The sequence below is a fragment of the Mesocricetus auratus genome, unplaced genomic scaffold, assembly GCF_017639785.1.
Source record: "Mesocricetus auratus isolate SY011 unplaced genomic scaffold, BCM_Maur_2.0 Super-Scaffold_100010, whole genome shotgun sequence".
NCBI lineage: Eukaryota > Metazoa > Chordata > Mammalia > Rodentia > Cricetidae > Mesocricetus > Mesocricetus auratus.
In genome coordinates, this window is record NW_024429194.1 from 41596134 (window position 1) to 41609919 (window position 13786).

The 13786-nt window shown below is 37.8% G+C and overlaps 1 protein-coding gene across 35 annotated transcripts in view; it reads right to left on the reverse strand.

Moving 5' to 3' along the window:
* Nucleotides 1-13786, reverse strand: part of Map2 (microtubule associated protein 2) — a 264907-nt gene that overhangs the window by 89075 nt on the left and 162046 nt on the right. The window lies entirely within an intron of this gene.

The following is a 13786-nucleotide window of genomic DNA, read 5'->3' on the forward strand; positions in this document are numbered from 1 at the left end:
TTTCAAGGACAATGATATGCTATTGCAAAAAAAATTGAGACCTAAATGGATAGCTTGTGTAGGTCTTTAGAATCCAGAGGGAAATTCAAACAGAAGATATGAGTGAACTGGTTCTTCTTTTGTCTATTCTGGATTTTTTTTGGTTTAGATTATGATGCTAGAGATCAAAGATAGGTTCTTAGACATGTTAGACAAATGCTCTACCACTGACATATGTACCCAGACATTTTCTAGACCTTTAACAGAACATTCACATATATATCGGAGAAGATAAGACCTTGAATCAAAGATATGAATATTGATTGTATCTGGTGTTTCTTTTATATTTGCTCTTATGGTCTGTGAGCACTCACAGTGTAAAAACAAGTAAGATGGATAATTAACATCTACAGAACCATAAAGAAAGTTCCACAGCCCAAAAGACACATGGTAGATTTTCCTATTCCTTGTAATAATTCAATAATTATTTTAGCAAGAATGGTTGTTCAAATTTTTCACATAGCTTTTTGTTCCTTTTGAAAAATATCTGAATTGACTAAGAGGACAAATGCTGTGTGCAAAGATTTTAGCAAGCATTCTTGCACATCTATCTACCATCTACTAGCTATCACATTTCAATCTATGTATCCATCTATCTATCTCTTTCTACCATCTATTTATCATCTGTCAATCATCTATCTATTTCTCTATCACCTATCAACTACAATCTGCTATCTATAACCTATCTACTATCTAATTTATCAACTATCTATCTATCTATCATCTATCTATCCATCCATCCATCTTTCATCAATTTGTGATGAAATCACTGGATTGAGAAATTCATGCAAAGTGGTATGTGTAACAATAGCAAGATGAGATCACATACAAATTGGATTAAAAGTAAATGAAAGTTTCTAGTTGGTTTAATTTTGTTCTTTTAGTTTTTTCTTTCCTTTTGAAATAGACTCTGTATATAGCCCTGGCTGCCTGGCTTTTCTATAACGCACTATGTAGTGGCTGGCCTCAAATCAGATGTGCATATCTCTGCCTCCACAATGTTGGATTAAAGGCATACACCACCATTTCCAGCTTCTAGGTTGGTTTTAGAACAAAAATAAAATGGTAGAGCAAACCTCAGGACCCTGTTCAGATAAAAGGGCCTTCTAGTATTTAGCATATGAGTGTTAAACAAAATGCCATACTTTTTATCTTTACATACAATATTTATCTTCAATGTCTGAAAGTGCTATTTCTTGTACATTGCTTTTGCTTTCCAATAAGAACATATGCACATGTGTGTTAGAGTACATATCATGTTTGTGTGTTGTGTGTGTGTGCCTGCCTGTCTTTTATCTTTGTAACAAGGAGACAAAAAGAAATCTCTAGAACAAAGTTCAGCAAATAGCAGTTTCTGGGACAGCTGCATCCTACTGCTGTATCTTTTCCCATGTACAGTGTTGCTGGTACCTAGTTATTCTCAATATTTGCAGGTGAACAAGGGCTGCTTTCATGCTACAATGCCAGAGCTAAGTAGGTGCGAGAGAAACAAAGCTCAAATTGTTTATCATATGGGCACTTGTGTTGTTGCAGTAGCAAACAGAAAACAGCAGATTCACAATATGAACAACATTAACATTTGCAAAGGCTGTCCTCTTAGTCCTTCCAAAACTGAACTCAGCAGTTACACATGAAATTAGAATTTCAGTGCTCAACATATAAGGGACCAACTTTATCCCAAAGGAAATGGAAAATTATTGGCCAAAAGCTGAAGGGATTATTAGGAAACTCCGTGCCCCCAGTTATAAATATAATACTCTGTATCTATAATTTGTACTTGTTTTGGCATTTTATCACACAAAAGAAAACGACTGCCTGTTTTTTAGACTTCATTTTCTGTGAGATATATAAATGCCACAGGGACTTATTTTTTAAAAGCAACTTATGAACTGTTCCATAAGGGACATCATACTGAATGGCCAATTTTCAGTTAGTCTTCTACAGATATGTGTCACCTTTTATTTCATAGCCAAGGGATAAAATTAACAGCATTTGCCATGGGTATTTGTCAGATTCAACATAAGATACATCTCTTAGGGTGGAATGTAAACAAAGAGTAGCAGACATGTATCAACTCTCATTTGCCAGTGTCCTGAAAACTATCATATGAATTAATTTATTCTTCACTCTCTCCCTTTGACTATTATATCACCCACTTTATAGATGAGAAAGCAAACCCAGATAACTGAAGTGCCCATTCTAGGAATGCACGTATAAAGTGACTAAACCTCTTTTTATTTATTTATTTATTATTTATTTTTTTTAAAAACTGAACCAGCTCTTAACAGACACGAGGGAGTGGATTTAGGTCTCCATCTCTGGTGAAGGATGATCTCAAGCACAAAGGTTTGTGGATCTTCTGAGAGGTGCAGTTTCACCCATGGTGGCTTTCAATTTACTAGAAACACTCCGCACATTTATTGTTCAGGATATTCAGTTTCTTGAACAAACTGAAGTCTACTCTGCTGCAGCTCTGCCTCTTGTTTGCTCCATTATTTCTCTTAGATTTGCTCCTGTCGCTTTCCATGTCATAGGCATTAGAGCTGGACATGGATACTGTTAAGGACCAAGGCTGATAAGCCCTGACAAAGTGAACTGAAAAACAGCTACATTATAGAGCTAGTATGCATACGGTGGAGAAGAGGGCACACACTTTACTTAAGAAGGAAGCCAAGATAAGTAAACACCTGTCCTGCATTAATCTAAATGAGTTTCCAGATCCGGCATTCATGTCCAGGGGGTGCATGTGTGCACCCGTGTGTCTGCTCATGTGTACACAACAGCATGGTGGTTAGTGGTCCAAATGTCTTTCTGCATTGCTTTTGAGTGTATTTTTTGAGACAAGGTCTCCCACTAAATCTGGTGCTCACAGATTCAGCAAGACTCGCTGATAGGAAAGCCCCAAGGATCCTCTTGTATCCACATTGATGGACCTGGTAGTGTAGTTTGAATGATAAATGCCCCCACATATATTTGAACACTTAGTTCCCTGATGGCAGTACTGTTTGTGGAGGTTATGGACACTTTGGGAGGTGAAGCCTTTCTGGAGGAAGTCCCTGTGGGTAGGCAATGAGTATTTATAGTCTATAGTCTAACATCATTTCTCATTTCTCTCTTTCCTCTGTCCCCGCCCTTCCGTGCTTCCTGTGTGTGGATACAAATGTGATCATTTGGCTCAGGAGCCTGATACTATGCCTTCTTCACCTGCTGCTATACTTTCCTCACTAAAATGTATCCAATTTTTCCATAAGACAAAATAAACCTCTTTCTTATTTTTATTTTGTTTTATTTTTATTTTATTATATTTAAAACAATCTTATTTTACACATCAATCCAAGTTCTCTTTCCTTCTTTTCTTCCCACTTCCCTGTCCATCTCCCCAGAGAGGGTGAGGCCTCCCATGGGGATCAATCAAAGACTGTCACATCATTTGGGACAGGACCAATGCCCTCCCTCATGTATCTAGGCTGAGAGAGTATCCCTCAATAGGGAATGGGATCCAAAAAGCCAGTTCATGCACTGGGGATAAATACTGGTTCCACTATCAGTAGCCCCACAAACTGCCTAAGCAACCCAACTGGTATGCACATTCAGGGGGTCTGGCTCGGTCTTATGCTGGTTCCTCAGCTGTCAGTCTGGAGTCAGTGATCTTCCACTTGCTCAGGTCAGGTGTTTCTGTGGGTTTTCCCAGTACGGTCTTGACTCCTTTGCTCATATTATTACTCCTTTCCTTCCTACAACTGGACTCTTGGAGTTTAGCCTGGTGCTTATCTGTGGATCTTTGCATCTGTTTCCATCAGTTATTGGATGAAGGCTCTATGAAGGCAATTAATATAGTCATCAATCTGATTACAGGAGAAGGGCAGTAAAAGTATCCTGGTTATCCTTTGCTTTGCATCTAATATCTACTTATGTGTGAGTATATAGCTTGTTTGCCTTTCTGAGTCTGGGTTACCTCACTCACAATGGTTTTTTCTAGTCCTTTCCATTTGCCTGAACATTTCAAGATGCCATTGTTTTTTGCCGCTGAGTAGTACTCCATTGTGTAAATGTATCACATTTTATTGGTTGCCCTTTGGTTGAAGGGCATCTAGGTTGCTTCCAGGTTCTGACTATTACAAATAGTGCTGATATGAACATAGGTGAACAAATGACCTTGTGGTATGAGTGTGTATACATCCTTTGGGTATATGCCAGATTCCCAGTTTTCTGAGAAACTGCCATATTGATTTCCAAAGTGGCTGTACAAGTTTGCACTCCTACCAGCAATGAAGGGGCATTCCCCTTTCTCCATATGCTTTCCAACATAAGCTTTCATTAGTGTTTTTTATTTTAGTCATTCTGCTGGGTGTAAGATGGAATCTCAGAGTTGTTTTGATTTGCATTTTCCTGATGGCTAAGATGTTGAGCAATTCCTTAAGTGTCTTTCAGCCATTACAGATTCCTCTGTTGAGAATTTTCTGTTTAGATCTGTATCCAATTTTTTAATTGGATTCTTTTGTATTTTGGTATCTAGTTTCTTGAGTTCTTTATATATTTTGGAGATCAGTCCTTTGTCAGATGTGGGGTTGGTGAAGATCTTTTCCCATTCTGTTGGCTGCCATTTTGTCTTGTTGAATCCCTTTCTTTTTTAAGTTGCCTATTTCATCACATCAAAAGAAAAGTGCCCAATAGACCTGTCTTCTTATATGGGTGCTTGGGATTGAGCTCAGTTCCACCAGATTTTGGGATAAACACTGACCTAGCACAGCCACTTCTCCAATTCCCTGATCTAACTGAATAGGCTTATTTATGTTTGCGTGTACTCCATGTATAACGCCCAAGCTAGAATGAGAAATCAGAATATCATAAAAAGTAATGCCCAGGTGAAACTTTCCTCAAAGATAAGTCTCACAATAAAGTCTTCCCTGTTAAACTGGTTTGATCTCCTCATTTACCTTTGAAACACACTCTCTTCTAAGTATCGTTTAGTTATTTAATTTTCTCTTTTGATACACTTTCTCAGACAAGCAAAGCAATGATGGTTGAAGCTGCTGGAGAACTAAGTGTGGTCACTGAAAACTGCCTGTAATTACAAAGACTAGCACCAGACCATTTTGTCAGCTTGAAAATAAACAACAGCACTTTACCCCACACACTTATCAGTTACAGTTCATGTTACTCAGTGCACTTGCTAAAAACCTAAAGATTTTAAATACCAAGGACTGGACTACTGGTAAACTAGGGAAAAACTCTAGTATTTTGAGTAGTTTTTAATAGACAGGCAGCAGTCAACATTGTCATGGAGTATGACAAGCTATTAAGCCATTTCTGCTTCATAATATATTTACAATCACTTGCTATCTACAAGGAAGTAAGTACAAGGAAGTATGCTGAATCAAAGTCATCAATGGTTGAGAAACATCTTTCACTATGAAAGCTGTTTTTCAAACATTATGTATATTTCAAATATATATGTCAAATATACACTTGAAAAAATAAGAACTGTTATCAAAATCCTTATTCACCAAACATATGGTCTTCATCTGAGCAGAGAATAAGGAAATAGTGGATAATAAGCACTGTGTCATTTTATTCTCAAACCTGACACTCCAGGCTACGGCTAAAAGCTGGGTTAAGCTGCCTTAGGAGACGTGATTTATGTTTCTTCAAAGTATCTCGACATAATATTTTACAAGGTAAAGTATCAAGGATTGGATTAGTGGGAAGAGCTCATCTTACTCTCTGAGGGTTTATAGAATTAAGATTTATATTCGGTTCACACAAGTTCTGAAAGATAGAAGTCTTACAGTCACTTCTTTTTTCATGCACTAAGCTCTCTGCTTACATTTTTTTCTTGTGACCCACACGCACTTGAAAGTATACAAAAAAGGGAAGAAGGTATTTGGGGAGTAGGATACAGTCTCTACAGTGCTTCAGCAAGGGAAGATATACACATCACTGTCAACATCTTCTCACTTCAGTGGGCTGAATGTGGTATATCCAAACAGTTGTAGATACATAGTTGTTCTTTGAATAGTAGGTATCTCAATTCCCAGGGCAAATGAAGCATCATGGTGGTCCAGTAGTTACTTCCAGAGCCCTCTATTCTTGTAAAGTGTTGATGTGCAATGATAAAATTCCATAAACTTAAAACTTATATTTTCCCTAAATTGTTAACATATTTAGACTCAGACTATGGGTGTATGTACAATAAAATGTGATATAAAGAACTTGGAGAAGAAATGGGACATACATGTTAGTATTTTGCTTATTTATATACTTCATTGCAATTTTCTGCCTAGCACTAAGAATATATCTGAGGAAATGTAACACTTCCTTACTTGAAAGAAAGCCATCTTTTCATTTGCTTCTAATTTTCATATTGTTATCAGACATTTATTTTATTAATTATTTTAAAAGATAAATTATGTTTATATATAACAAATAACTGGAATATATATTGTTAAGTGGCTAAACGAAGCATCTATTCAGGGTTATTTTTGGCATATAATACATTATTGTTAACTAAACTTATCATGTTGGTCAATAAATCCTTAAACTTTTCTCTCCTATCTAACTAAAATTTTGTGGTCATTTTATCAATGTCTCATTATCTTCCCTGCCATCACCCTAGTCCCTTGTAACCACAGCTCTCCACAATACTTCCATAAGGTCAAGAGTTTTAGGTTCTATATGAGTAAGATCATCATGTATTTATCTGGCTTATTTCCCTTAACATTCCTCGGGTTTATCCATGTTGCCACAAAGAACAGGATCTCACTTTTTATATGCCTAGAGAGAATTCCATCCTGCATGTGCCTTTTAGTTTTTTTACTCATCATCTGATGGACATTGGCAGATTCTATATCTTGACAATTGTGTACAGTCCTACAATAGACATGCCAGGGAGACTCTTTATTTCCTTTGGTTATACACTTGGTAGCATTAGAGTTGGATCATAGTGCAGTTCTATTTTTGAGACTCCTCTACACTGTTTCCATAATATCTGCACTAGTTTACATTCCTTCCAACAGTGCTGAAGAATTCCCCTTTATCCCCCCCACATCCTCAATAATCCACCTTTATCTGTTTAGTAATAGACAATACCTTAACCTTTTTAAAAGTATGCAATTAATTAGTGAAAATAGACAGTATCTTGTGGTATAAGAGAAACTGGGAAGAGGCTTAAAGAAGTGCACCGGGTTCACATATAGTCACAAGACTTACCAGGTCAGGTTCCTATCCGATGATTTTCCTCTCATAATTACCACTCCTCCGTAAGAGGATACAATCTAGGTCTTCAGGCTGAGCTTCAGAGGTTTCTGTACATAGCCACGACTGGCCTTTTCAACTTTATTGCATCTCAGACTAGTTCTTTTGTAGATCTAATTGCCCCTTTCCTTCCATCTTCACACCTGTCTTCTCCTTCAGTAAAGTCCCTCTTCTTCCTCACTTTCCCTTAAGTGATTTTTCTTATCTCTGCTACTCCTTTTCTCACTCACTTCTCTTTCTCCCCTTTCCTTTTCGCTAGGTTTTCCAACTTTTTCAATTGAAGTTCATTACTCTAAGAATATTCTCCAATAAGCTCCAGGATGAATAGGATGTACCTATTCATTACTGTTTGGTTATGCAAACTCCTGTTTACTTTTAAAAATTTTATTTGCACTAGCTGTTGTATAGGAATGTCCTCCAAATCAAAACATTCCATCCTTCAGTGAAATGCCCTAAGACTCAGGATGTTCTAAAAGGAGGCCCATCAAGACTCTTGAAGTAAGGCTGGAGAGATGCTTCAGTAGTTAAGAGTGAATACTGTTCTTGAATAGGACTTGAGTTCATTTTCCAGTACCCAAGTAGGGTGACTAACAACCACCTACAACTGGAGCTCCATGATATTGGTTACCATCTACTGGCCTTCATAAACACTTCACTCACATACAATCCCTTCTTCTTAACACATATATGTACATCACCAACAAACAAACAAACCAAGGACATAATTCAGGTTTCAGGAAGTCCATGAAACTTAAAAGATTTACAAAGCCCCTCCCCCTAACCCAGGGTGATATAAGCAGTAAAGACAATTTAGGAGACCCTTTGCCCTCTTCAGTTTCCTGCAAGTCATGTATAGTTCAGGGTTTCAGCTTCTTCTATTACCCATAAAGGGACAGATTGTTGGTGATGGAGTTGCCTTAGAGGTGTCCATGCTCCTGTAAGTAACTGTCACCCCTGCTTCTCTAAAAATCCTAATACACTTGTTGGTTTAACAAGTTGACTTTGACATGCTTTTGGTTCTCCGTCTGGGGTGAGTACATGTTTCTTCATGCCTCTCCAGGAATAACATCGGTTGTACATGTTCCATTGCTAATTATAGCTCCTTTAACTTGAAAGAAGTCTCTGCCCCTATATGTGTGTTGTTTTTCATTTAATTTTATTCTTAGAGATCACTAGTGTCTTAATTATATGCATTACTTTTCATAGTAATTGAATTAAAAATGAATACATATGCAGGATCAAAGTATTAAGCAACATAAGTGTGCACAATGCACTTCAAATAATGCCGAAATTTCATCATTTTGTCTCAGATGATGCATTACATTATGTTTTGGACTGAATCACATCCTGGGTCAGTGTTCTTATATTGAAATCCTAACCTCCAATGTGAACTGGAAATGCAGCGTTTAGGGGAGGCAAATGAATCCAACTGAGGTAATAGGGTGGGGTTTTCATCCAGACAAGGATCAAGGACACTACAGTTCATTCTTTCCATCCATGAGAACATAGAAATATATACTATCCTATTGGCTAAACTTTAGGGGTTCTCTAAAGGTCGCTTGAACCAGTCCTTGATGTTATGAACCCAGTATAAGTCACTTTATAGAGAATTCCCCACACTTGGATATCTGACTGTCACCTATGCTGCATCAAGCTCCTCATGTCACACCTTTGATGTTTACTTAATCCAATTAAGAAGATTTAACAAGAATCTGTTACTCTTGGTGTATCTGTGAAGTGACTTTGGATTCTTTTCTACGTTGTTGCCTGTAAAACTGTAATTGTTTTTGTCCATTGATAGTTGAGAATAACTTTCTTTTTCTAGTATTTCCTTAAATTTTTTGAGATTATTATATAAATACACCATTTTGTTCTTCCCTCTCTTCCCTCCATACCTTCTCATATGCCCTTACTCTCCCTCAAATATATTGCCTGTTTTTACATTAATTACTACATGGATATACGTACTTGAATATACACACATAGTGTCAAGTGCCACCTTTGATTAGCTTGTATAATGTTACTTGTATGTATGTTTTCAGAGATGAAAATTTGGTATTGGATAATCAATTGGTGGGATCTTCCCTGGGAAAGACAAGAAGAGACCACTCTAATTTGTGAAATACATGCATTAGTTTTCATGGTAATTGAATTGAAAATGAATACATACACAGGATCAAAATATTAAGCCATAGGAGCACAAAGTTCATTTTAAATTATGCTGACATTTTATCAGTTTGTCTCTGATGGTCCATTACTTATTTTCTCAGATTTCCAGAGTTGCCTGTTGTTTTATGTGGGTTTGAGGCCTCATAGTCTTTCCCCTATTTGCTTTAGCATGTTTATTGGTGTTGTCTTTGATCATGCTTAGGCAGTCATGTTGCTCAGACTTCACGGGTAGAAGACACAATCTCACAGCAAAGCCTGATCCTCTGGCTCTTATAATCTGTCTGCCTGCTCTTCCATAACGTTCCCTGAATCATAGGTGCTGGAGTCATGTGTAGACACATTCACTGTCACTAGGTACCACAACTCTGCATTTGTAAAAGGGGGAGTGTTCTAAATGGGGAGACAAAGGTGGATAAATACATAAGAAGGAAATAGGAGGTTAAAATAATAGTAAAGTTGTCTGAAAAAGTCATAAGTAATCATATTATTAACTATCTGCCTGAAAACCCTATAAAACATGTGAATCTGTATATAAATATACATAGTTTAAAAGAAAATTACACATTTGGGTAAATAACATTCTCTTCAAGAGCCAAAGACCATCTAACAAAATCTTCCAGCACCAGGCAAGAGAAGCCCTCTTTTGACTTGTTGGTCAGGATTGTTCAAGAGACTTCAAAAACATTAAAGGCTAAATGTTCTTGGTTGACTCCAGATGAAGAAGATAAGTCCCTATTGCTGAAAATACCATGCCCTTCAGAGGTAGGGCCCAGAGACCCCTGAGCTGGAACTGACCTGAATGCCTTCTCTCTAAGTACTAGGTTTCTAGGTGCCAGGCCTGCCATGCAAGTTTCCAAGTGAGCAAAGTTACCAACAATTCTAAGCAGCTATGATACCTACAAATAACAATAATAAACAACATGGCATAATAACCCAAGGGTACAGTAGTGGTATAAATATTCTGGCAGTAACCCAAAGCTCTATAATTGGTCTTAAGACCCACCCCACAAGAGGAAAATCATACCTGGCTCCAGAAACCTAGCCAACTACATGGGGCAGTAAAGTCATGGATCTTGGAGGAGAACTTACCACCACTTCCTTTGTCTTTATACTAGCCTTTTGATGAGAATGAGAGGTAATAATTGGCTATTTAGTTTAGGAAAGAGTACCCCCAAAGTGAAGAATTTCTCTTTTCTTTGTCTGAAAGTTGTACATGTCATTCTTTTCTGTAGCTTCACCTTGTCATTGTACAAAAAAAATTTCCCAAAGAATTTAAGCCAAATTATCTTTGTGCTCTGACCAGAGGCCAGGGATGCCAGAAAGAAGTGCCTCCTCCCAATATCTTTACACATAAATAAGCACCAGTTACCTGGGAACTATACTTGAGGGCATGCCTGAAACTGAGAGGCACCTGGACACTTTGTGGATGGCAACTGGACTGAGCAATTCACCAGTTCAGTGAAGCCTTACTAAGTTCAAGGCAGTGACCTCCAATGATATACCATTCCCAGGGAACCCATCCCCTCTATAAGAGAACTCTGCCTTTTGTCTTACTTGAATGCTGTATTATACCCCTGAATGTGCTGAATATGGGTGTCAGTGAGGAGGCCTAGGGAATCTATTGGGCCTTGGGTAGTGTTTATCCCTGGCATACAAATGGATTTTGGTTGCCTGTCCCACAGTGAGGAATGTTCTCTCAGCCTGGACCTTTGGGGGAAGGCCTAGCCCCTGCCCTGGATGAAGTGACAGACTCTGCAGATCCTCCATGGAGGGCCTCACACTCCCTAGGGATTGGAGTGGAGAATGGGTGGGAGACTGGGAGACCTGATAGGGGTGGGGTGGAGGAGGAGGGGAGGGAGAGGAAGCTAGGATTGACATGTGAAGCAAGCTTGTTTCTAACTTAAATTTAAAAAAGGAAAAAAAGAGAAAGCTCTATTATAAAATATTTATTTCTAAAACTCATCATCTGTTGTCCATGAATTTCATTCTTTGAATGAGCAAGACAAATATCTGAAAAATACTAGCTCTGTGGAAGTTTTGTGTCATCATGATCATCTTGCATATAAACACGAGTCAAGTTCACCAAGAGTCATGATAGAACCTATTACTCTCAATGATACCGTAGACCAAGCTCCAGTCCTCTGGGACCTTGCCCAAAGTTCATGGTGCCTTCAGTAATAGGAACTTACCTTCCACCTCTAGGGGGCAACCAAGGGCAACAGCAATAGCTTATAATATTTTGGGAACTTCTTAGACAACATGACAAATAACACACAAGAAGGCTTTTCATAACTGGTGCTGGGGATTTTGTTAGACAGTCTATGGCCCTTGAGGGGAGCACTGTCAGATAGAAAATTTTCATTAAACTATGTATGTATACTTCATAAACATATATGTTACAGATATTTTAGGCAGATACTTAATAGTATGATTCCTTATGGTTTTTCATATATCTTTTCAGTTACTTTACACATCTCCCTCTTTCCATATTTCTCTTCTCCCGAGTTAACCCTAGACAAAGAACTATAGGCAACTAATGAATACTGAGATTGGGAAAAAAGTGTTTCCCAGGGAAAAGCACACCGTCTGGATACACTACTAAATGTCAGTTCTGAAAACATACATTCAAGTAACATTTTACAGACTGAACAGGTTGTATTTATATATTTATGATTATATTACAAATACATGTATTGTAACAACAATTTTAAATAGACCATGAATTTGAAGGAGAGCAATGTGGAAGGTATATGAGAGGGTTTGGAAGAAGAAAAGGGAAGGGGGAAATAATGTAATTATGTTATAATCTCAAAAAATAGTACATAAAAAGACCCCCTGAAATTTCCAGTATCAGTTCTTCTACAACAATCAGTGGGAAGTTAGATACCTACATGTCAGGAGGAGATTCTCCACAAGGAACTAATACCCAATTCTAAACTTCAGAACAATAAAAGACCTTTCTACAGGGTCAGTCACCTATTCTGTGATATTCACTCATGAGAGCCTGGGAAGACCAATCCACTATAGTACATCATTACCATGAATATAAATGATTTACTTGTTTAATGTCTACCCCACTCCATTCTAGCTAATCTCTACACCACAGAAAGATAGACGCTGCTGTCTTTTATATTTACTTTACTACACCCATGTAGTAGAAAATATTTGTTCAGTAACTGTTCAACAGATGAGCAATTGAAGTTTGTACCTTAAAATGTGCTTGGTGCTGGTTAATTTTGAGTAAATGTACTCCTGTGTTATAAGCAATTGAATCTTCTTATACCTGGCTGAATTCCCTGATTAATAAAGATCTAAGAATGGTAGTTTAATTTTCTTAATGTGTCTGAGTAGAAATTAAATTCAGTCTTTGAAATAAAAAGACTTCAAACTGTGTTGAAACCAGCTGATCATTTAGTGGCTGTGTGTACTAATTCAGGGTAGGCCTTCTAAATGTATAGACCTCCAATGTTGTTGTAGTTATTAATGAGTCTTCTCATAGAGATATTGCAATGTTCAAACAAATTCATGTGGTCAGGGAATTATTTTGAGAATTGTTGAAAACTGTGAATTATCAGCATCAGTCTTCAAGTGTTATTTCATCACCATTCAGCAATGCTCTGCTCTGAGATAAAGAGATAGGCATTACTTAGAGCAGAAATCCTCTGTTCACATTTGTCTATGTTGCCTAAGCTTCAACCAAGCTCCAGCTCTGCTTAGCATCCTAATGCCTTCTTAGATGTTTAAGACACAGAATGTCTTTGAGAAGGGCTTTGCCAAAGAAAGGAGTCATTTCATTTACTGATAGCCCAGAGTTCACCTGCTGGGAGCCATCTGCCAAACTGTGAATCTGTGATCTGTAGCAGCACACAGGATTTGAGCACCAGACAATTCTGAGGTCAAAGTGAACAATCAAATTCCAGCTGTAGTATGAAGAAACTAGAATTTAGCTGGCCAGTTGCTCTATACTCCTCTTTTACTGAATACTACGTCTTTGACTGCATATCCTTTAGAAAGGCATGCATTAAAAAAAGAAAGGAGGAGGAAGGGGGAGATTATGCTTCACACCAAAGACAAGAGTGTGCTGTAGTCAGTCACCCAAGTGGCAAATTGAAATTCCGACAAATCCATTGTAGTTCTGAAGAACTGAGAGCTCTAAGAGCAGAGGGTACCAGCAAGTCACTGAAGTGTAGGGGAAGAGTTTACAATTTAGGGTTAATTCAGGCTTTTTTTCGGTCCTTATGCTACACATGCTGTTCAGGAGGCAGTGTGAGATAACTTAATTAAAACAGTGGGAATGAAGTTTGCATTCTCCTTCCTTCTGTAA